Source organism: Labeo rohita, chromosome 11 (assembly GCF_022985175.1).
Source record: "Labeo rohita strain BAU-BD-2019 chromosome 11, IGBB_LRoh.1.0, whole genome shotgun sequence".
Taxonomy (NCBI): Eukaryota; Metazoa; Chordata; class Actinopteri; order Cypriniformes; family Cyprinidae; genus Labeo; species Labeo rohita.
The window spans coordinates 5,414,046-5,432,052 of NC_066879.1; the positions used below are offsets into that span (position 1 = coordinate 5,414,046).

The 18,007-nt window shown below is 34.3% G+C and overlaps 1 protein-coding gene across 1 annotated transcript in view; it reads left to right on the forward strand.

Moving 5' to 3' along the window:
* The window catches only part of tbl1xr1a (TBL1X/Y related 1a), a 62,194-nt gene that overhangs the window by 13,467 nt on the left and 30,720 nt on the right, over window positions 1–18,007 (forward strand). Inside the window, exon 2 of the mRNA XM_051122438.1 lies at window positions 11,498–11,554. The gene's annotated coding sequence lies outside the window, so the exon portion shown is untranslated. The remainder of the gene's footprint in view (window positions 1–11,497; window positions 11,555–18,007) is intronic.

Below are 18,007 nucleotides of genomic sequence, written 5' to 3' on the forward strand. Positions count from 1 at the left end.
ACACATACGCACACACAGATGGATAGATATAAATGGCTTATTGTCTGTGTTCTTCATATTTAAAATGTTTTTTTTGTTTTTTTTTATTTCTGTTTGCCACTGTCTAGATATTCCTTTCAATAGATCGCTCATTTTGGCTAGACCATTATCTGTCGGATAGCCATGTTGTCTAGACCACTATCTTTTGGACTTGCGGATAATATGCATTTAACAATTGTGAAGAAGGACCCCTGTCACTTAGCCTAATTACTTTTGTCCATTAGACCAATGCTTGGACAAAGAAGGCCAGGCTATATAATAGGGTATTTGCACTCAGTGCAGGGAATGGGAAACCTTGTCTTACTAAGCTAAGATCACAGTATCTGTTCTGTGTAAAAGGGCCAAGCACATCAGTCACGTGGCATCAGGATGGAGAGTAATTATATTTTTGCTGAAGGCTAGAAAGCATGGTGTCGGATCTTTTAAGGTTCAGCGTGTTTTAAATTTTTGACTCTGTGAAATAGTATTTGTGGTTAACGTAGTAAAAGTGCAGTCACATTGCAGAATGTTTTTAGGCGAAAAAGAAAGTCTATTGTCAGTAGTGAGACTTACACTGTACAAGTGTGTTTAAAGGATTTTTCTCCATATAGTGGACTTCAGTGGTGATCGGCGGGTTAAAGGTCCAAATTGCAGTGTCAATGCAGCTTCAAAGGGCTCTACACGATCCAAGCCGAGGAATAAGGGTCTTATCTAGCAAAATGATTGGTTATTTTCTAAAAAAAAAAAATTACATTTTTTACAAACTTTTTAACCACAAATGCTTGTCTTGCTGTAGCTGGACTTCATGCATTACGTAATCATGTTGTAAAGGTCACACGTGGTTAGTTCTTTGTTTGTGAACATTGGTTCAATTTTATTCAATCTTATTTTCTCCTCCTTCTAAATTGTCCAACAATAGCTGTGTTTCCACTACCCTTCAAATTGTGCAAATTGAAATTGTGAATTAAAAATGTGCAAAGACAAGTTTTTATACTCGCATGACGTGGTTTTTCATGCAATTCAAAAAAGAAATATTTTGCAAAACTGCAATGGAAACCTTTTTTATATATTATTATTATTATTTTATTTATACTGTAACCTTATGAAATCTGTTTTATTTTTTCCCAAATTCCATTTTATTGTTTTCCAAATTCCATTTTTTTCCATTTAAATTTTTCTCAACTCTTTTTTTTTTTAATGGTAAATTAAATTTTATTAATCAAAAAGCACGTCTAATTAATTAAAATCATGAAACTTATACAATTTCACATCAATTTAATAAAGGTGGAACAAAAATAACGTTTAGGGCACTATGAAATGTTTTATTTTTTCTCACCATGTTTTATTGTTCAAATTCTGTGTTTTAGCATGTCTAATTATTTGAAGGCATACTTAATTTATTCAAATTTATTCTTAAAATAGCCTTATAAAAAGGTATTTTTTTTACCCTCAGAAATACTGTGTTGTGCATTTTAAAATGTTCTGGTTATCAAATGAAGGCATAAAACATTAAGTTCATTTATCTTTTTATATTATTTATATTATTATTGAATATTAAGCAAACTTTTTTTTGGCAAACAAAGGGGAATTTACTATTAAAATTAAAACATGGAAGAAATGTTGTGTGATTATATCCTAAAAAATAATGGTTGTTTCATTTTAGTAATAGTAGTAGTAGCAGCAATAGCAGTAATATATTTCTGGCACAATGTCTTCGAGTTATTATTTTATTAATAGACTTTTATTTTGATGGGTTGCCGTGTCTACCTTTACATTTCTGTGTGTATATGATATGATGCTAGTTTTCCTAAAATGGAATGGTCAAATGCTGAAATCACAGTGAGCGTCACGCATGCTTCAGTGTGCGTAGTAAACAAAACCGGTCGTCTGCTCCATTCATTAAAACAGAGACACGCAGAACATGCAGGATTCACATTTAAATGGTATTTTTGAGGCATAATATTTACAGATACTAGTCCATATTGCGGTTTGATTTAAGTGTAATGACCTACTTTTGATTAGTTCATTCAAACTTTGACAAATTCCGTGACATTCCGCGTTATTCAGTAAATTCTGTTTTCATGACTGGATTCCACGTTTTCCGCATCGCATGAAATCATAAGGCCTTATAACCCCTAAGAAACACTTCATGTGTGGCCACTCTCAAGTATAAGGGGCTTTCCTTGCTATTAATGTTTAGACTATTTACTGCACACATCTGCGGCACACTACGACTCCAACACAGCCACCAGAGCTGATCGTGACCACTCTAATCAATGCTTATGTTTATACCAGCCGCACCACAAATGTACACACATACACCTCTTTCGATTAAATATAGCCAAAATCCTTGATCACGAGAGGAAAAAATTAAGTTTCAGTCGCATAGCAGCGGTTAATGGAAACACCGTTATTTCACAATACTTTTTTATCGACATGTACAAAATATCGCCAAAGTTTTGCACAAATCTGTAATGGAAACGTGCCTACTGTTGTTTTTACTTTTGCACATTTGCTTTGTAAATACTGGGTCGGTGCTGCCGCCTATGTCGCGTGTGACCTTTTCAACGAGCAAGATGAGTGTTTGTGGATAAAAAGTATATAGTTAAGTTTTTTTTTTTTTTTTTTTTTTTTTTTTTTTTTTTTTTTTAGAAAATGACCAATTGTTTTGCTAGATAATACCCCTTATTCCTCGCCTGGGATCGTGTCGAGCACTTTGAAGCTGCATTGAGACTGCAATTTGAATGTTCTACCCATTAATCCCCATTGAAGTCCACTATATTGAGGAAAATCCAAAAAATCTTAATTTCTTTTTGATTTGAAGAAAGAAAAACATGAACATCATAGGATTTCATAGGGGTGAGTAAATTATCAAAAAAATAAAATAAAAATTCAGGAGTGAACTAATGCTTTAGCACATTTTCTACTTAAAAGAGAAGTTCACTTCCAGAACAAAAATTTACTGATAATTTACTCACCCCCTTGTCACCCAAGATGTTCAGGTCTTTCTTTCTTTAGTCGTAAAGAAATTGTTTTTTGAGGAAAACATTTCAGGATTTCTCGCCATATAGTGGACTTCTATGGTGCCTGCGAGTTTGAACTTCCAAAATGCAGTTTAAATGCAGCTTCAAAGGGCTCTAAGTGATCCCAGCCAACTCCTTATTGAGTGAAATGATTGGTCATTTTGCAAAAGTTCCAACCTAGTGTTTACAAAGTGAACATGCAAAGATCAAAAGAAAAGACCCTTTAGAAAAAAAAAGTAAAACGGTGATGCAGGACGAATTTAAAGTTAGAGAAGAAAATGAGATGGAAGTTTTTTGACATACCCTAACTGTCTTGAACTGGAATACACAGAGTTAGACAAGACGAGCATTTGAGGTTAAAAAGGAAATAAATTGTAATTTTTTTTAGAAAATGACAGATCGTTTTGCTAGATAAGAGCCTTCTTCCTCAGCTGGGATCATTTAGAGCCCCTTGAAAAGTGGTGCTTTACTGGTGATTCTTTGAAGAGAAAGAAGTTGCATCTCTTAACTGTTTGCCTTAAAAGCTTCAACCACATAAAAATACTACAGAAATTAAATTAAAGACCAGGGGTGTCTAATTCTGCTCTTGGAAGGTTGCCTTCCTACAAAGTTTAGTTCCAACCCTAATTTATTTAATATACTTGAACTGGTAAATTGAGGCCTTCAGGGTTACTAGAAACTTCCAGACTAGTGTGTTGGTGTAAGTTTCAACTAAACTCTTCAGTTGGCGGTCTATTAGTCAACATTATGTAGCTGTTCGGTAAGGAGGCCTGTAGAATATGTTTTACTCAGTAAATCTTATAATTATGGAGTTTACAATGAGTTATTATTATTAATAAAAAATGGATTAAAGAGAAACTGTTGACGAGTTTCACCATTATTTTTTCAGTGTGTACCAGAAAGAAAGAAACTACAAAATCTTTTTACAACTCATAGCTAGAAGAGCTTGCTTGTACTTCTCAAAAAGAAAAAAAGAAAGTGAAAAATGGGTTTTCTTGGACATCATGTGTATTTATGAAAATAAAAACCCCTTTAGTATCACAAGTATCACTGCACCATAATGGCTCATTCACAGGCTAACGGCCATTATTCTGACACGATCGTGCTCTTTCGTTAAACTTGTAGGAGGACTGACATGTATGTCCACAGCATCTCTTCATCTTGAAACTATATGTAGGGCAGCTGTGCTTCTCGTGCATTCTTCTGCACCCGATGAAAACAAACACATGGTCTGGCGCTATCACCATATATTCTGCGAGTGGCTTCCTTAAACATAAACGTGATTTGACGTGATCCAGCAGCTTCCTCAGGCTAATCCAAATGGCTCAGTTCCCTAGTAAACAAGGCATCTGAGTGAGATCGACCTTAGCTTGGTATTTCTCCAGTGCTTTAGCATGTGCTTGAAATGGGGTGTTAATACAGGCTGCATGCTTCCAGTTAAGTGTTTACATGTTGGTGTAACATGGAAAATCAATAATCTTTAGTATGCTGAAAGTATGCTGAAAGACTGACAGATTCTGCTTCTGAAAGTCAGGGTTATAAGTCGTAGATTCATAAAGCCTGTTGTGCCTATGCTAACATTTTTATTTAGTTATGCAGTTTTATGCTGATGTTGTTATAGATTAACTGATTTGATGCTAAAGAAACATTTTTAATGTTTTAAATGTTGAAAATAGTTGTACCGCTTAATTTCACAACTATTTTTAAAATTTTTTTTAGGGTTCTTTAAATAGAAAGTACAATGAAGATAATTTATCTGAAAATTAGTTTTTGTAACTAATGTCTTTACTGTTTTACAGATTATTACAAAGTGTGTATGTATGTATGTATGTATGTATGTGTGTATGTGTATATATGTATATGTCTGGTGAAAATTATTGTCAAAATTAAGAATAACAATGGCTCTGAGAAAAACTTGCTTTAAATGCTTTTAAATTATGATAGCAGCAAATCGGTTTTGGAAATGGTCGATATGGATAACCATAAAAATGCTTAATATCGGTGTTGATAACTGATATACATGTCTGGTGTAAAAATGAGAATTAATGTCAAAATTAAGAATAACAGGCTCTGACAAAAACTTTCTTTAAATGCTTTTAAATTCTGTTATCGGCAGATCAGTTTTGAAAATGACCGGTAACAATAAAAATGCTTAATAGTGGTGTTGATAATCATATATATATATATATATATATATATATATATATATATATATATATATATGTATATGTATATGTATATGTATATATATATATATATATGTATATATATATATATATATATATATATATATATATATGTATATGTATATGTATGTGTATATATATTAGGGCTGCAACGATTAATTGAACGATGTCTTGAGGCGTGTTTAGTCAATGAAGCCGGTACTTTGATTAGTAGTAAAGCTCCATCACGTGCGTTCAGCTGGAGCAGCAAGTAATACACAGAGCCGTAAAGCACTGACAAGCTACGCTTTGGCGTAGCTTGTCAGTGCTTTACGGCTCTGTGTATTACTTGCTCTGTGTACTGAACGCACGTGATGGAGCTTTACTACTAATCAAAGTACCGGCTTCACTGACTAAACGCGCCTCACGACATCGTTCGATTAATCGTTGCAGCCCTAATATATATGTATATGTCTGGTGTAAAAATGAAAATTAATGTTAAAATTAAGAATAACGAGCTCTGACAAAAAAAAAAAAAAATTCTTTACATTTTTAAAAATTATGTTATCGGCAAATCAGTTTTGAAAATGACCTATAACAATAAAAATGCTTAATATCGGCATTGATAATATGTCTGGTGTAAAAATGAAAATTAATGTCAAAATTAAGAATAACGAGCTCTGACAAAAATTCTCTTTACATTTTTAAAAATTATGTTATCGGCAAATCGATTTTGAAAATGACCTATAACAATAAAAATGCTTAATATTGGCATTGATAATCAATATATATAATATATATCTGGTGAAAAAATGAAAATGAATGCCAAAATTAAGAATAACGGACTCTGACAAAAAAATTTTGTTACTTTTTTTTTTTTTTAATTATTTTATCGGCAGAGCGGTTTTGAAAATGACTGATAACAATAAAAATGCTTAATATCAGTGTTGATAATTGATATATATGTGTCTGGTGTAAAAATGAAAATGAATGCCAAAATTAAGAATAACAAGAGCTCTGACAAAAATTGTCTTTAAAATTCATTTAAATTATTTTATCGGCAGATTGGTTTTGAAATGAACCGATACGATAACAATAAAATTGGTTAATATCGGCATTGATAATCGATGTATGTCTGGTGTAAAAATTAAAATTAATGTCAAAATTAAGAATAACAAGGGCTCTGACAAAAACGTAAAATTATTTTGTCGGCAGATCGGTTTTGAAAATGGCGGATACTGATAATAAAAATGCTTAATGTCGTCTAGGGCTGTGCAAAAATGCAATATCATGTCCGTCTTTGCAGTAATGCCAGTTCTGTGATTAGTCATAAATCTCCATCACGTGCTGTCAGATGAGATCACTTCCTCATCATGGTTTCTGTAAAAATATTAAACAGAAAAAAACATTTTTTTAATATTCATAATAATACATTTTTTAATTAGCACGTTGGAATGATTTCTGAAGGGTCATGTGACACTTAAGACTGAAATATTTGTGATGAAATAAATGCCTAAATAATTTTAATATATTAAATGCATTTGAGCACAGTGATTTTCACTCTTAAATACGAGCCAAACCTACGATCATTTGCAGTTTTTCATTGCCGCGAACATACTTTGATATATAATTTCTCACGTTGTGTCCAATTAGTTGCAATAATTATGTCCTTAGCTCTCTTTTGTGGCCTTTTGTTCACTTCTGTCCGGCCTTTCGACCATTGTGCCTCCTCGACTCTTTTTCCCTCTGACAAGCAGTTTTTAGCATGTGCAACCTTATCGTGTTTTGCCTCCGTTGACCTTCAGCAGTCCCACACGTCTCTTCTGCCGGTCTCAGATGACCCAATTAAACTCTTTCTCTCATTCTGCACCGCCGTTCTCACCGGACTCACTCCGGACCGCTAAAAGGGTGAGAGTCAAGGTTCAGGAAAGGGCATCTCCATGGTGAAATGCTGCTGTGCGAATGAAATATGCTGTAATGATAGTCTAGCCAGAAAGTAAAAGGAGACTTTGTCATATGCATCGGCCAGGCCGTTGTAAACGGGCAGCAGGAACAGACTTTGATAGAGGAATCCTTTTAGATGTGTTTCTCATCAATCCAGATCCCCCAGGATGAGGATGAGAGAGATCCCTTTGTCTTATGTTGCCAAGACACTTGTGTTCCTCATAGAGAAAATGTGTTTAAAATTTAAGTTTCACAACGTTTAATTTGAGAAACCACCCAGTGGGTAAAAGACAGTTTTATATTCCTATTGGAGCTCTGTACATGTTTAGTAGTATTATTATCATTTTTTTTGGAACGGATTCGAATGATTAAGTTTTTCCAGAGGCGTTTTTCTATTTTCAATTCACTGCTGAGACTAAATCAGAATGCGAGCTGTACATTTGACAGCAGAATTGCTCAAAAGTGTGCAAACAAAGAAATACATTTGGGCTACAGACCTGTCAATTCCCAAATACAAGAGCCGTGAGATGTGAATGGATGTTTTTGACAGTTTAAAAAAAAAAACATTATCAATCAAAAGTAATTGCTTCTGTCATTCCTGTGAAGCTAGAAAGTTGTTTTGAAGAGCCTTAGAGAATCTTAAGGTTATATATTCACGTCATGCTCTGCAAAAATACTGGTTTTGGATTTGCAGGTCAGCACTTACTTTTTCATTCAAACACCAGGAAAGCTTTATGTGCACTGGAGCAAAAATAGCTTAGAAGATGCGTTCATTTTCACCTGATGATAATGTTGTAGTGTAGGGGAAAAAAACAAAGCAAAAAAAAATATTTTAGTCATAGCTTTGGCATTTGGAAAGATTGTGTTTTCTTTGTAGCAGCCTGTTAACTTGATAAATAAAACTGGCAAGGTGATGGAAACTGGTTTACACTGATTTCCGGATGGTCGGTAGAGGCTGACCAGTCAAATTGAAATCACTGTGACTTGGACAGACATTCTGTGAAAGGTCCATGAGTGCTTGAGTCTGATACTGTACTTCACCAGTGAAACTGATTGGCCCTGAGCTTGTTTAAAGACTGATAGGCACTGTTTCTACCTGGTTTATAGATGTATTTTTTTAGTGATTTGATCAGCCAGTGCCCAGCGAGGATGCATTGCTGTTTTCACCTGGTATTAAAGGAAAAGTGCACCCAAAAGTGAAAATTCTGTCATTAGTTACTCTTCCTCATGTCGTTCCAAACTCATAAGACGTTATCTTCGGAATGCAAATTAAGATATTTGTGATGAAATCAATGAAATCAACATCTATAAAATAGTCTATGTGACATCAGTGGTTCAACTGGAATGTTATGTAGCTACGAGAATACTTTTTGTGCTCAAAGAAAACGAAGCTCTTGGGTTTTCGTTTTCTTCAGGCACGAAAAGTATTCTCGTAGCTTTCTAACATTACGGCTGAACCACTGACGTCCCATGGACTATTTTAAAAATGTCCTTAACTATCGTTCTGGGCCTTGTGAACATGGTAGTTGCTGTCTTTGCAGAATCAGAAAGCTCTAGGATTTAATCAAAAATGTCTTAATTTGTGTTTTGAAGATGAATGAAGGTCCTACAAGTTTGGAACAACATGAGGGTGAGTAATTAATGACAGAATTTTCTGAATGAAATGTATAAGGGCTTTGCTGTGTTTCTGAACACATTCGGGATGGATAGCGCACTACTATTATGATGTGGTCACTTGCAATTTTCACTATTGTTGTCTTTGCTTTTAGCAATTAGGTCACTAAGTGTTGAAGATGCCATTTCCACGTGTGTTTAGTGCCAAACACTGATCACAAAAACACACTGCTATTTTTACATTTAGATTCTCTTTGCTGCCATTTAAAGGCGTATTCTTCAGGGTTCTATGCTTACTTTTCTTTTTAGGAGCACTAAACAAATGTAGGAACACAATCAAAATTTCAGGAGCACTTTCTAATCAATCAAAAAATCTGATCAAAAATTAGCCTTTCTGTTACAAGGTGAAATTTGACTCCTCAAAGTGATTTACAGGGGAATTTTGGTTTTACCTTTGTAATGGCATTTTTCTAACTTTATTAAAAGTATGTCATCTTTTATGTTAAAAATTATATTTTGTATGCTTTTTAAAATTTCTAATTAAAATGACAGAATAACAAGAAGTAGAATAAGAATAAGTTACCAGTCAAATTAAATCAGTATTAGTGAAATTAATTTGTACTACAGAGGTGGCACGGCAGAACACATAGTGGCTTGTAGGTGTATTTTCATGTTTAATGAGGCTCAGAGGTGGAATGAGTGCAGTCAAATTCATAAATTCATGTTGAGATTAATGTTTTAAATATAACATTTTGAGTACAGAAATATTAAATGATTTAAATAACTGAAATTATACTTTAAAAATGAAACTAAAACTGCCAGTACGTAGCGGCAAGTCACTGTTTTAATTACTGAATGATTCATTCATTTGGTTTGTTCGAACGACTGATTCATTCAGAAATAAAGCAAGTGACTGTCTTTTATAAATGGGAAATTGTATCATTGACTCACTAGATTTGTTTAAAAATGCATGTTCATTCATAAACGAAACACCACTGTGAATGGAGATGGAGATAAATGAATGGAGATGCGCAGTGGCTCAGTTATGAATTGTTTCAAACTATTTTTGACAATGAAATAAGCAAAATCAGGCAATAGTGTTATAGTCAGACAATGTAAATCCCTTAATATTAACTTCTTGTTATTTAACGGTTGTATTAAATCAATATCTCATTTACAAACTCCCTTAAAAATCATTAAAAGTTGTCACTTATCTTAGTTCATCGCAATCACACAAAGTTCAGTTATAATCAACAAAGCTCTCTAAACTGCACAAGGAATCTCTTATTTACACTCTCTCTACACTTTGTTTAAGAAAGGATTTGTGAGATATGTCTGTGATACATTACTCAACGTTGCAAAAACGCGCAGAAACCTTTGCAGCTCCCCTCAGTGCAAACACAAATATGCTGATCAGGTCACTCGCACTGGTGCTCCTAAATATTTTTTTCATAGTTGCATGCAGTAGTTTTTAGTCGCAAATGCGACTGAAACGGTGGCACTGTAGAGCCCTGTTTTTACAAAAAACAATAACTATAAAGATGACTTAAAGGGATAGTTTACCCAAAAATAAATATTGTCTCATGGTTTACTCACCCTTACACCATCCTAGGTGTATATGACATTCTTCTTTCAGACGAATAATCAAAGTTATTTTAAAAAATATGTTGGCACTTCCAAGCTTTATAATGGCAGTGAATGGCTGTTGAGATTTTGAAGTCCAATAAAGTGCATCCATCCATCATAAAAAGTACTTCACATAGCTCCAGATGTTAATGAAGGAAAGGGAATCAATGTGTTTTTCAAAAAAAAAAAAAAAAAAAAATCTGTATTTGCAACTTTATAAACCATAATCTCTAGCTTCTGCTAACTGTTGTACAGTTGCGTACATAGGCGAAAGCGGTGACGTATGCTGAAGTGACGAACGCAGAAGTGCAGTTTTTGCAAGACTAGCATATTCTCACCGGAGCTTACGCTGCACCGACATCCTACATCATTCACTGAAACGCCACTCTCTTGTGTACACAGGTAGGACAGTTAGTGGAAGCTAGAGATTATGGTTTCTAAAGTTTAAATATGGATATCAGCAACTCTCAAAATGAATATCCATTTTTCATAAGGTACATTGTAACACTGTCAAGTCTAAATTGTGATGCTTTCAAAATGGATAGTGTTTAAATTAGAATTGCAATGTGGTCACATGCATTTTTGGCATCCTTCGTATGTGCTTTCAGTGATGTGATCAGTGAAATGAATATTAAGTGGAAACATGGCTTTGGATGATTTCTCACTGTGCTAATTGTACAACTAATTGTAGCTTATGTGTTAAAACTTGGTCTCACAAATACATAAATGGCATGGAATTAGTACTAAAGGTTGTTTTTGCACTGATTTTCGCTGTATTTGCTTTTCAAAACTGTTTCTGCTGAATAATGTTGTTATTATAATTTTTTAAGCATTGTTGTTAATAGGCTGATGTAACCTGTGATACCGGAATAACTGGACTGTTTTTAATTTGAAAAACCTTCATGTCACCTTAACTCAACAGTATGATCTTCTCATCAGATGAAATCAGTATCTCATGTTCTACATTTGGACAAACGGTTGCTTGTTTTTCAAATACGGAAAGTTATTGACATGTTTACAATCCAAACATGATTTATTTATTGACCCTTCATTACTACATGGCACCGAGTAACCGTTTTTTTTGTTCTGTGTTTTCTTTATGTGCAGACTGTAGAGATTCCTCCGCTGCTAAGGGTTCACATTGGAGCAAGACCTGATCACATGGTAAGCCAAGAAAAGATCTCTTGTTCTTTTTTGGACTGCAACTATTTGTTTTGGTCAACATCAAGGCACCTTGAGTCCCGCACACACGTGGTCTCTGGAGCCATGGACGAGCACACAGCTGTAACTGAATTGTGGGATGCCTGAGGGTTAACTTTCAGTCATTCATCTATTTTTTTTATTTTAGAAATAACACAAACTGTACAGACATTTAGGTTGAGCAGAGTGGTGTTGTACCAACTACTGTACAGCAGATTCAAATAGCAGTTGCACAATATACATGTCTCTGTGTCCATTATTTTTCATGCCCATGTAGTTTCTTTTTTTTTTTCCATCTAACGCTCAAAGGCATAGTTGACCCAAACATTTAAATTCTGTCATTAATTACTCACCCTCATGTCGCTCAAAACCCGTAAGACCGTTGTTCATCTACAGAACACAAATTGATGAAATCTGTGAGCTTTCTGAAAGTAGCTTTTATGACTTCCATTTTCCAATAATTGGCTCATCTATATGTGGGTTGTTGACATGACATGGCATTTTCACTGTCCCACAAGATAAAAATGAATAGAATTAATATTATTGTTATTTAAAATGCTGTAAATCATTAAGCAATTCTTTGTCCTACTGGAACTGCTGTTATAAAAGCTGCAGTGTTATTCGTTTTTTTTAAATTTATTTATTTATTTATTTTTGCATTTTTGAGCCAAGTGTCAAAATTGTCCTCTGGTGTGACTGTCTCAAGCATGGTTCAATAAATTGCAACTTTTCTAAATTAAAAAGAAAAGCGTAAAAATGGTAATAAATACCTCCGGCATAATTGTACAAGTGACTATATTAGTCAACAGCAATTATTTTTATTAATCCATATATTTCTGAAAGTGTAGGAACTTGATGCATTTTGTCTCTGAAAACCATGTCCTATGGTGTGACACCATATCCTGATTTTAAATCGGCCAATTCCAGAAAAAAAACTTTTATTCGTTGAAGGACCCCATTCATGGTTGTGTTACTGAAGCCCCCTGTGAAGCCCATGACATGTGCACATGGTCAATTTTTGTCTTAGAATTGTTCAAAAATTTAACCTTTTTTGAAACCACTACAAAAATGTTATGTTTTGTTGTCCTTTGGCATGACACCCTTAAATTATATTTTTTTAAATTAAAAACTGTATGTTAAACTACATAATCATGGAAAACTATGCAAATGAGTGTTGCAAACCACTAATGACAGGTTAGCTTGGAATAGCAAGGTCATTAATTGACACAAAAGGGTAAAACGTCCTATGGTGTGACGGAAAATGTCCCTGTGTGACGCCTGTACTGTCACACCAGAGGACAAGATCTCTTTAAAAAAGCATTTTAAATAATTAAATAAGATTTGCCTAACTCCTTTTTAATCTTTTTTTGATAATTTTCAGTGTTCTTGCAATAATTACATTAATTAAACTATTTGTTGATGTTTTTGCAGAAAGTTGTACAGTTATAAAGGGTCATGAAAATAAGTATAAAATGCGATACTTTGTTTTTGAAACAAAGTATTGAGGGAGAGAAATTAGTGGAAGAGAGAGGATGTGTAAATATAGACAGAAAATTAACAGGGATCCACCAGAAAGAAGGAGATCCTAAGAGAATGATGCAGAAAGTACTGAATTTTGTTGATGAAAAGGATTTTGTTTTGTTTAAAAAAAAAAAAAAAAAAACATGCTTCTATTGTTTGTATCAAAATTAAACTTTCTTTCTCATTTGACATGTTCCAAATTAAATCGAAATACTTTAACTACCATTTCTGTCCTTTAGTGTGACATAATGTCCTATGGTGTGATAATGTCCTATGGTGTGACACACACAAAACAACCACAGATTTGTTTTCATCTCAAAATATCTTAAAAAAGCAGTTGAGTATTGCAATAGGGGAGATAGGAATATCTCTCATCTTAACATGGTTTAATTTTCAGCAGTTTTGAACCGATGACAGCAAAGTTTGTCTTGTTGTCAAAGTTTGTCTTGAAATTGTCCAACAAGTCATGAGGAAAAAATGATCATTTATAATTATAATTTTATATTAAATAACACTATATGAAAATAAGGGTCGAACAATGAAGATAAATCTCTCTCATGCTAGTTAGATATTATTATACATTTTTTTCCCCTAATTTTTGCTATGTCAGACCATAGGACAAATTAATAGGAAAGTTCTGCAAAAATGTAAAAAAACAAAACAAATGAGCAAAAAAACAAAAAACAAAAAACAATGAAAGAACTGACGAAGTTAGGGACCCTTTGTATTTTCTTCATTATTAGACTTCACACTACATAAATTTATGCATTTCTTCAAAAATGGTATTTTGCAAAAAAAAAACATTTTTTACTAGCTATTTGTCAAGTACCCATGTACCACAGTTGTAATATTGGTGCATCACCAGTTAAAATGACTTCCTAAGCACTGTTGTGTAACCAAAAGTGTACCAAAACATTGTTCCTGTTCCACAATAATTTAGTCTGTTCCGTCAAGGCAAATACAAGCTCATTATCTGTAAACACAGGGAATAGTCTGTTGCGTCATGCACTACATAAATCTCCACTCCAACTCGTCTTTATTTGGTTTTGAAAATGTTGAAATGCGTTTCCGTGACAAAGTGAGTTTGTAGCTTGTCATAGTTTGAAAACTAATTATGAATGCTAATTATGTGAATTCTTAAATGAAGGGACATGTAAGGGATGGCAGTTTTGACTGCCTCTTTTTGAAGCTGAAATTACCTGTAATTTACTCTAGCAGTTTCAGTCCAACCTGTCAGTCAGGACCACTTCACAAATCCCCCCAAAGACCCCTAAACCCTTCACAAGAGTTGCAGCTCAGTTTGTCAGTTGACTATTCTCTGGATAATTCCTCTCCAAGAAGGTGTATTGTTTCAGGGATCAAGGTGCGTGAATTTGAGCACTTTTAAAACCAAGCTTCATTCAGAACTGAAGCAGGATGGACTCAAAACAAAGTCCAAAAAAAAAAAAAAAGTCGTCGTCGATCAATGTTTGTGAAAGCAATTTTGGATGTGGAATAGTTTATTCTGTTGGTGTTATGATGGTTGCTTTTGAAATCACTAAATTCTATATATAATTTCAAACCACTATAAATGCTATTTTTCACTCCGAATCCTTTTGTCAGGCTTTCTTGAGAGTGTTGCCATAGAAACACTGAGTATGGAGTGGCTAGTATTGAGGCAGAGATTGGTTTGGCTCTAAGCTGGTGGAGAATGGAAGAAAATAGAGGCCTAATAAACCTCTTAACTCCTGTATTGGTTATAGGCCTTTTACAACATGATGGGCTAAAAAAACAACTTGCGCTCTGGCGCTGTGGGTTAGTGAGATGCAAGGCTTTTACGTATTATCATACCCATTTTTGGACATATTCAGTGTGTGTTTGTCCAGAGTTGATCTGAAATATCTGAAATGTAATGAAAGCCAAACTATTGTGCTTTCAAAGCAAAGATACCCATCTGTTGTGAGTTGTGAAGGTGCTGTGTAGGATTGGAGCCGGAGGAGTTTGCTTCGGTGTAGCCTGTATCCATCATGTAATCTGTGTCCACAATTCCTTGACTTGAGCTGTACAGCAATATCGAATTTCCATGTTTTGGCTTTGGGCAAAAAAGCACCCTGCATGCTTACCGCACCAGCTTTAGAAAACAAAGTAAGGCTTATCTGTGTCTGGGTTGTTTTTACAAGATCAATCTTTGAATGATTTGACCGTGAAAAGGGCACCTAGTTGATGCTTTAAGACCCGCTGCTTTTATAAAAACACAACCTCACTCACTTTCATTCACTATTTATTATGTTTATTAGTTGGGAAAATCCTAACGTTATTAAAATGCAAATTAAATGCTATACCTTAATCCAGTTCTGGCACTTATCTATAAAACATCAACAAATCAATGTCAATCAAGTGCTGTTTTCAAATTTTCCTCTACGAATAGCTGAAGTACATATTTTCAAACTTGACTAACGGAGGGCTCAGGTTTTATAAATGACTAATCAACTAATTGATTTTAACTATTGTATAATTAGGTCTGTTTTGGCTACGCTTGACCCAGATCTGTCACTTTTTTTTCTCAGTGGCATTCTTTTTGCATTTAAAAACATGGAATTTTAAGATGCATTTGAACAGTTTTTATATTTGACATGCAGTTTTAAAATATGAGATGACATAAAACTAAAAATGTAATCCATCAGCCAAAGGAGAGGTTTCATACTGACACTGTGATTTGCTATACCAAAGCACCAAAGCAAGTGGATGTCATTCATTTTTCCATGAGAATTGGTAATTTCTGGGGGAAATAAATGGAAGCAATGGACGGCGTTGAGCAGAAGTCAACTTTATGCTAAAATGAGCAGTTTGACTGATTTGACCATCTCCAATATCTGTCTGTGTCTAATAATTGCTGTTTCCTTCATATATATAAAACTATTGAAGCCCACAAATTAAGCAACTCTCAATTGGTATGATGTGGGTCTTCATGATATATTTAATAAAAAATAAAATTTGTTTTAAAACAGCCTTTTTACCTTTAGCGATCTGTTTCGGTGCATGTCTCTTTAAATGATAATGAGCTACTGCTCACCCCGCCCCTCTTTTTCTTTTTTTTTTGTGTATTTAGTGGTGCGTTACCATCAAAATTTTCAGATTTTCTCCTGCAACTTTAAAATCGCCCTACATCGCTGCAGAAGTACTGACCCAGTGTTTACAAAGTAAACATGCAAAGAAGACCAAACACCATTTACAAAAAAAGGTAAAACAGCAATTTAGCGATTTTGAAGTTGGAGGAGAAAATAAGATGGGAATATTTCGACCTACCCTAACTGTCTTGACCAGGATTACACAGGGTATGCATGCGTATGGCATAGCTAAACAAGACGAGCATTTCAGGTTAAAAAGTATGTAAATTGGTCGTTTTCAGTGCTGACTAATCAAAGTGCCTTTAATTGGCCGATGCATTAAGTTCAACAGAAATGCGTTTGATTGGTTATAAGGGTCAACGCTGCACAAAACAGCACATAGAAGCAATCTGATTCAGTGTGAGTGAATCTAAATATAATTCCACAAATTGACACTTTTCATTCATGTTCACATTTCGTTTTAATCACTACATGTGTAATACATTGTTTAACTGTGCATAAGCATATTTTTTGCTCATTTGTCTTGAATTTATGGGGCATTTTTGTTGATTTTGGTGTCATTTTTCCCACAAACCCTTGTTAATTTCCAACCCTGGTATTTATACAGTCAAAACCCTTAATTAACAGCACCTTTAATACTGGCAACATTACCATTAAAGTTTGATTGGGTTTGTATGATACCTTTCTTTCTTTCTTTGAGAGTAATTAGCCTAATTATTTTGTTACAAGGATGCATTAAAGGGTTACTCCACCCCAAAATGAAAATATTGTCATTAATCACTTACCCCCGTGTCGTTCCAAACCTGTAAAAGCTTCGATCGTCTCTGTAACACAATTTAAGATATTTTGGATGAAAACTGGGAGGTTTGTGACTGTCCCATTGGCTGCCAGGTAAATACCACTGCCAAGACGCAGAAAAGTATGAAAAACATTGTCAAAATAGTCCATCTGCACATTAGTGGTTCAATCTGAATTTTATGAAGCGACGTGATACTCTCCAAAATGGCGCTACACTGATGCGGAGGAGATGAATTGTTCAATATAATCTTTTTTTTTTTTTGTTTGCGTACAAAACGTATTCTCGTCGCTTTATAACATTCAGATTGAACCACTGATTATTTAATAATTATTTGTTGCCTTAAGAAAGGGACAAGAAAGAATGAAAATATGAGTACATAAACAAGATGTTTATTTTCTCTATTACAGGTCAAACTCTCTGTAGCCATTTAAATTAGAGGCAACCACTGCAATTTTAAACTTAATCCACACAAAGATGCTGTATGCATGAGCTGTTTCTGATTTAAATTAGATTATAATTTCAATATCTAAAGCAAAAACAGAATGGTCTGAAAGACTTTAGCTTTGTAAAATTATGCTACATAAAACACCTGGGCCAAACCACACAAGAAAGATAACTTACTCCAGTAATTAGGCGCTGTTTTACGAGCTCTTTATTTTTTGAGTGCGCTTCAAATGTAAGCGCATGTCAGAACAGCACGCGTATGAAATGTTTAAGCGCCAAGGTTTAAAGCACATGCAAATAATGTACTTGTGTGATTGCAAATAAAGTGCAGTGTTTAATGAGTGGAATTCTGCTGCCGAGTAAACGTTTGGTGTGAATGTATGTCGCGCGAGATGGAGGCAGCAGAACTGCAGCTGATAGAATGTGTGCTGTAGCACAATAGGCCTACTTTATTTCTTCAATAATAGCAAATCATAGGGATATTTTAATCGTCAAGAATCAAAAATGTTCATCTTGCACAGAGATTGGTTGAAAGAAAAAGTTTGG